This window comes from Camelina sativa, chromosome 14 (genome assembly GCF_000633955.1).
Source record: "Camelina sativa cultivar DH55 chromosome 14, Cs, whole genome shotgun sequence".
Classification (NCBI taxonomy): Eukaryota; Viridiplantae; Streptophyta; class Magnoliopsida; order Brassicales; family Brassicaceae; genus Camelina; species Camelina sativa.
In genome coordinates this window covers 164,476-171,942 of record NC_025698.1, presented here as the reverse complement: position 1 = coordinate 171,942, position 7,467 = coordinate 164,476, and the positions used below count along the sequence as shown (strand labels likewise).

At 33.6% G+C, this 7,467-nt stretch overlaps 1 pseudogene; it reads right to left on the bottom strand.

Moving 5' to 3' along the window:
• On the bottom strand, positions 1,892–5,499 carry LOC104743096 (annotated as a pseudogene).

Here is a 7,467-nt window from a genome sequence, read left to right as displayed (position 1 = left end):
AAGGCGTGCCAAAATCAAAAAGCAAAACAAAAAGAAAGAAAAAAAAATATTAATATATCACAACAATATTTATCGAAATTATCACGAAGATTTTCTTTTATTTATATATATATATATATATATAATCTTTCGCTTATATATCCGTCAGATAATGAGATAAAAAAATTAAATTTAAAAATGTAATTAAAGAAGAAGAAAAAAAAAAGCAACGGTCTTTATTTGATTTACCCTTTAAAGCTTTTGCAGATTTGCTTTCAAATTTGAATATTTTATAACGTTTATGAAACCTCTCTCTTTCCGCTTGAACTCTTTTTTTTTTTCTATCCAATATAGAATATTACCGGCCACCGGCAAAGAAAAAAAGGACTTGGAAGTTGGAACAATGTCGATCGTCCGATGTGGAAGAAGATGACTAATCGGTTGTGATCGTACGCACCGTAGAGTAGTTTGTGGTGCCGATAAAAGACGACTTGTGCGGTTGTGCCTCTTACACAAACAATGGAAATGTAGTTGCTAATCTGTATAAGATATGTTTTTCAATATGAAAAATGTTAGTTTCGTAACTATATGATTAATCCCATTAATCATTCACTTTTTCTGATAGAAACAATAAAAAATATCATCATTTATTCTTGTTATCCCCGTCAGACACTGTTAACGATGATCTATCTTACTGATCAATCCAGATAAATATCCTGTATTTGCTCAACGAATTAAAGTCAATTATTTAAAACATAACCAAATACTCAGAATTAGTAACGATCGTAATTATTTCCAAATGTGAGAAAATAAATATATATTTTTTTGTTCTATCGAATTGTATGTTTTTTTTTCACTTGTTGACTTTGCTCAAATGTATGGTCGGTTTAGGAACACACCATGGCATATATACTTTTGAAATTTTAATTGTGTCAACGCTTCATGAATAAATTATAACTTTTTTTTTTGTGCAAACCAATAATAAATTAGAACTATTATGAAATTAGCACATGGTCGGAGGTTAGCTTTGGACCCATGTAGCTTACACGATCTACTCAAACCTACTAATCCGTCAGAATAAATGTAATTATTATACATCAATTTTATGACAAATACATCATATTTCTATACTATATATAGCACATGATCAGCAAATGTAAGGATGAGAGATTGTATTTTGCATGGTTCATGACACAGACGTGCGTACCATTATAAGATGAACTAGATTCCGACCGTGCTATAGCACAAGTTTGAAATTCTTTTTACTTATATTATAATTATAGAATAAAATATAATTTATATAATTATTTTTAAAAGTTTTTGATAAATCATTATCCAATAAAATCATATGCTAAATATAATGACTTTAAAAAATACCTATTTTGGAAGTTATATATTGTTAATTTTGTAATTTTGTGTATGAGAAATGGTTATGTTTATTGTTTGTTTTTATTTTAATTTTTGAACATGTTTGGCGAAAGTTTTTTAATATGACACGTGCTTAGGTAAGATTTTATTTTCAGTTGCACAATAAGATCTCGGAAATCACGATTAAGTGTGATAAATTACCAAGATTTTATTCTTTTTTACGCCTAAGAATATATTTTTATGTTTAACAGTATATATTTTGTAATAATACACTGAATACTAAAGATTTTATTTAGAAAATTGTATAATCATTGGAATATTCTCTTTAAGAATTTTTCAAAAAAAAAAATATTCTCTTATAGAAGATTCTTTGTGATATTCTTAAGTGTATTCATATAGTCCATATATTGACCAATTAATCTAGAACGTTTTAACCGACCTATATTTAATATATAACCTATTTTGTAACCAACTTATAAAAATTATATAGTCTACAAAAAAAATTGTGTATTTCCGTTTTATTATATAGGGATATCTAAAATCATGCATTGTACACAAATTCAAAATATTGTTTATATCCGTCCAGTGCTCAGAAAATACCTTTTAAATAATATTACATTGGCAAATTCTTACTCTTTATATATAGCAAATCAACCATAATCTACTATAACAATAATAATAATAAATTATGTTAGATTTTACCATTTATTGTGGAATAAAAATACTACGTTGTCTTCATTTTTCACCAACGATTTAGCTTTCACATGCTATTCTCTTCAGCTCCCGTTTGATCATTCCAACTGAGGTAACCGCATCACCACGAAACTATTAAGAACCAAAAACATAAACCCAAAGGTACTGTGTTATTCAAGAAAGCACAAAAATTAAACCTACAAAGAAGATTTGTTTTCGCATATACCTTTGCTTTTAAGATTTAATATGAGCACTCCATCGTGACTGTGAGACTCAATCGAGAAAGCATCCATGTTGAGATTACTCACAGCTTCCATGATATCTGCAACTATGTAATCTCGATAGAGACATCTTACTTCGATAAAGACTTCGCTTTCTTTGAGCTTAACTCTCACGTGTGCCGTCTCATCTCTCACCATTCCTTGCTTTGTTTCTGATGTCTCTTCGATCAATTCAGAAAGCATGTTCTCCTTCATCGTTGGCTTTATTTGTCCGATACGAGATTCTAACTCTTTAACTCGTGCTTCAAGTTGCTGCAAATACTTTATCGTGTTGTTCAAAACTGATGCTTTGTCTACCTAAATTCAAAAACAGAGTTTTATGTCAGATGATTTGGGGATGATTGTTATTGTTCGAGAAAATATTGAAAATGCTTACTTACCTCGTTAGCTGTGGGAACCATAGATTTGAGAACACTGAACTTCTCGTTCTCTTCACTTTTATCTGAAGGATCATCATCATCGCACTCCATTGAAACACGCTGATTCAGACCAGTTGTTTCTGCCTGAAACATTTTCTTCTCATCTGCAGAGTGCATCAGAGGGACATCATGCAATATCTTCCACAACACGTTATTCTGCTTCTGATGATAATTTGGGTTTGAAGTAACTGACTGAGACTTCCAACGCAAGAAACTATAGCCAAAATCAGATGAAGCAAGATCTTTCTTCTTTGGTCTATTCGTAGCAAACCTCAGAACGGTAGATAATGTTTTCTTGTATTGCAAGCCTTCATCAGGTTTAGACCAAAACTGAAGGTTCCCATCTTTTAGGTTTACGAGTTTCGAGTTTCCTTCGCTGATATAAATCTCCGAGCAATCGGGATTTGAAGTTTCCAACAAGCATTCTTTGATATGTTGAATCAGATTAGGATCTTCTGCAATTTTTTTTTTTCATTTAACATAAAAAGCACATATATGAGTTGATGGTGTAGGTAAAATAGAGTGTATTAAATCTGAAGCAAAAGTTATTTGAGAAATTCAAAACGCGCGCTACCAAATCTGTGACGCCAAGCTCAATCACGCCGCCTAAGTAAGGGAAACACACAACGGTCTGTAGAAGACAAAAAGATTAGTGCAAATTAATCTCCAAAATTTTGTAATTTTGTAATTTATACAATTAGTTAAGAAGTACTTAGTTCTGATTATAGCCTAAAGTACCTGAATGGATGCGCTCTAATTAATTCCATTGGAGCGTCACATGAAAAATAAATGGAACGAAGAGACGAGTGAGAGTTGGATATTATAGGATACTGCAGTGAGAAAAGTTTGTAGAGTCATACTCTTGCCAGCAAAGATCGAGTGAAGTGCTTGGTCTCTGCCTGTTGTGCGTTGCAAAGCCATATGGTATCATCCGTCGCCAAAGCTTTACCCGGTAAACTAATATATATATATTGTGCTCAACAAAGCATTAGGTTACGGTACTATAACTTAAGATTCAGCAAAAAAAGCTAAATGATATTGGCAAACAAAAAAATTTAACAATAAGTTATTTAAAATAGAGTTATTAAATAGTGCTACTATTCTTCTTAAAATTACTATCGCTTTTGTTTTATACATATCCTATTAAATATGGTTTTTTTTTTTTTTTGACATCTCTTTAAGTCTTTTTCTATATCCCAACAATATTTGGCCCCTTTTTTTTTTGAGGCCAGGGTAAGTCTAAAGTACTTTATGATATACTGAAAAAGGTTTTATATATAATGCAGTGGCCTAGTACAAACTCTATATTCGAATATAGCATGACATATCTTAATACATAGGTAAAACCCACTAGCTAGTCTGTTATCGTTTGGTATAAATTTTCTTTATATATCTGTATCCAAATATATTCAATTTCCATTTATATCAAGGTTGTCATGACCCACTGATAGGCTAGCTAGCAACAAAGAATAATTACTTGATGTGAAATGCATTCAAGTTAGAGACTTAATTACAGGGAGAGAGAGATCGAACCACTGGGCAGGTACGAAGAGTAGGACATGCAAACCAAGTAATACCATTCTTCATCAGAGAGATCATCTGGTGAGAGCATTACATTACTACTTGACGTCTTATCATCATTATCTCGACCATGACCATGGGTTGTAGTAATTTTAGTGTCTCCTTCGAGCATACATAAATAGAGATTCCTGAGCTGCGTGCTTCTCTGCAACCCACACGTAGAATCAGCTTCATAGCTCTTATTCTTCCTCTTTCTTATATCACCATTATAATATCCTTCTTCCCATTTCAAAACCCTAATCACATCATGACATTAACAAAAGACAATGAAAACCCATATATGTCATCTGAATAAGAAAGAAACGCATGTAATTCCGTGCATACAACTAAGATGAACAGAGCAATGCCTAAATTTGACAAACTACGATGAGATCAAGTTGTAAAATCTGTGTGTGTTAATTTGTTCATATTACCAAGAATTATAAGGAGGCAAAAATAACACATTAATAAAAGTTATTTACCCATGTTGTGTTTGTGAAGATGACCAGAAGATTGCGTAGTTCCATTGCAAGCTTTTTACAGCAACTACGAGTTGTTTTCTTAACCTGATGTTCCTAATAGCTTCTTTACCATCCGCCATTGTCGAAGACATAGATGGTCTTATAGTTTAAACTGCAAATATCCAGATGGATCCTAAACTTTAAAAACGAACTTAAAAAGTAGATAAAAAAGGTAAACCAAGAAGTCTGTATTAAAGTTTTGTACCTTCTTATAATGGCCTTGCTTCTTACTATTCTCAGCTTAACCCAGTGGAGATATATATATAGACTAGAGAGTGTGTATTTAAAGTTGATTTATTAGGTTCATACAGGAAGAAAGAGATGGAGAGATTAGAATTGGGGTCAACATCTTGGTTTCTTGGGTAATTAATAATATACTTGAAATAATGTCTACATTAGCTAAGAGATTATTTTTTTAGCAAAGGTGGATCTAGATTGGACAGAGGAAGACGCAGAAGCGTACCGAGAGGCGGTGGCTTCGGGCTGGGATCCATCCGCTTTAGATATGGAGGAAGATGATTTGCTGGGCAAAGAACCTCAAGAACTTGGAGCCAAAATCAAGGAAGTGATCCCTACGGAGCTCACAAAGGAAGACGAGGATAATCGAAGTCGTCCCCCTCTTCCGTTAAGTGATGTGGGCCGGGCTAAAGGAAAAAATAAAAAGAAGGTAAACAAGAAAAGAGAGCCCAAAGAAAAGGCCCATAATGGTGGTTTCGTGGACAACCAAGGTGCAGCATCTAGGAAACTACTGAACCTTCGTTTCTCTCCTAAGTGCCAAAGCTCTAATCTGGTCCCGACGAAAACCAGAAAACCTTGAAATGGATCCACCTCCTCAGGAGGTGAGAATTTAAAGAACCAACAACAAGAACAAGTGCTAAAAGGAAGTACTAGCAATTTCACCGGTGCGGAGGAGGATGGAGATCCGCCCACCATCATATCATGACAGAACTTATTTGGGGGAGAAAAGGGATGGTAAGTCTATATCAATACCATCGACTAGAAGTACTTTTATATCTAGGTTCGTACTCACTCCTAAAGCCAGGGCTCCCATCGTCTATGTGGCTCAATCCATTTCCGGTCTTGCAATATCATGATCTCCCTAGATATTTCTGGAGGAACATATTTGTAAGCCGAGAACCTTTAGTCATTATCTTTGACATTCCAGTTAAGAGTAATCGAGACATTCCGATGTTGAAATTTACGATGTGTGGTTACATGTGGAAACTAAGGACGCTAGTAAAGCGAATTTCAGCCATTTCTCATTGTTTATCTACTGGGTCATTGGCGTTTGCTCTCCACTCAGAAAAATCAATATTGGAAGTACGTCGAAACCTTTTTCAAGTGTTTTCTCAGGTTCATAAAGAGTTGGGCAATACAATATCCTCCCTAAGTGTTATTTCAAGTTCTTATCCTTCAAGACTCTCGTCTTGTCCAACGTGTTACCACCCTTTTCAGGGACTTTTGGTGCACGTACGGAATCCAAATACCGAGTTCGTTCTTTTGCAACGTCAACGGGTATCAAAATGGCTGACTATGTGGCAGTGGTTGGTTATCCTTCACTACGAGCGGCCTCCCTCTGTGGGGCAACTCTTTATCTTCAGTACTTAGTTGTCCCATTCTTTTATCTTCTCAATGTTATGGTTTCAAGCCAAGCCTTAGAACTTGTTTGTTGTATGGTTTAAGATTATTGATTGTAGTTTATTTTATCCTCATGTGTAAGTTTATTAGTGTATTTGGCTCTTCTTCAAAAGAAGGTTGTAAACCTTTAATCTAATATAACGGAGTTCTTGAGGAAAAAAAAAAAAGAATTTGCTTTAGGCAGCTTTAAAATTAGCGGTGGAGGGTATGAAATGAACTATACCAAAGAGTATCTCTCTATTCAAAAAAGTTCTTAAAGATCACAACAACAACAACAATAAAGTAATAAACACGTATGAGAGATGCATGATGATTTATTGCGTGTTCGAATATGTCAACATCTGGTAGTGTGGCTCCATCGATAATGTCCCTAGACTAATATCCACAAAACACAATCATATATGTGTGTGTTAAAATTTTGGTTTTACTGTCGAGGTTCCAACCATTTTTCGTAGTTTCGTCATCGATAAATTAATCATCACATGGAAAGTGGAAACAACCATTACTCTTCTTATTTATACGGTGGAATTTTTTTTGAAGGATAGGTTTCTTCAGCTCTTCTTCCATTGATTTTACAACGTATTAGATATATATATATATATATATATATATATATATATCATTGGCTAAATTCATGTTAAAGAGGTATTATTGGTAATTAATTCCTTTTTCGAAAAAATAAACATGCCTATATATGCCCTGAGGCTGATGAGATGATTTAAAACATTACATCGGCCAAGATAACATTATCAGCAAAATATTCGAGTAGCAAAACATGAGTACTACTAGGTAGATATAAAATGACAAAAAATAATAGTATACAACATGTTTTTTGTTGACCAGAAGAAATTGAGTTATTGTGAAAGTGTTCACTAGTCACAGTAAATAATATTTTCATTTTTATCACGTGACGGAAAACAAAATCGAACCGAGTCCACGTATCATACATACACATAAACCGGAAGGCAGATGATAAATTACCAAATTTTATCTTCTTCTTCTTCTTCT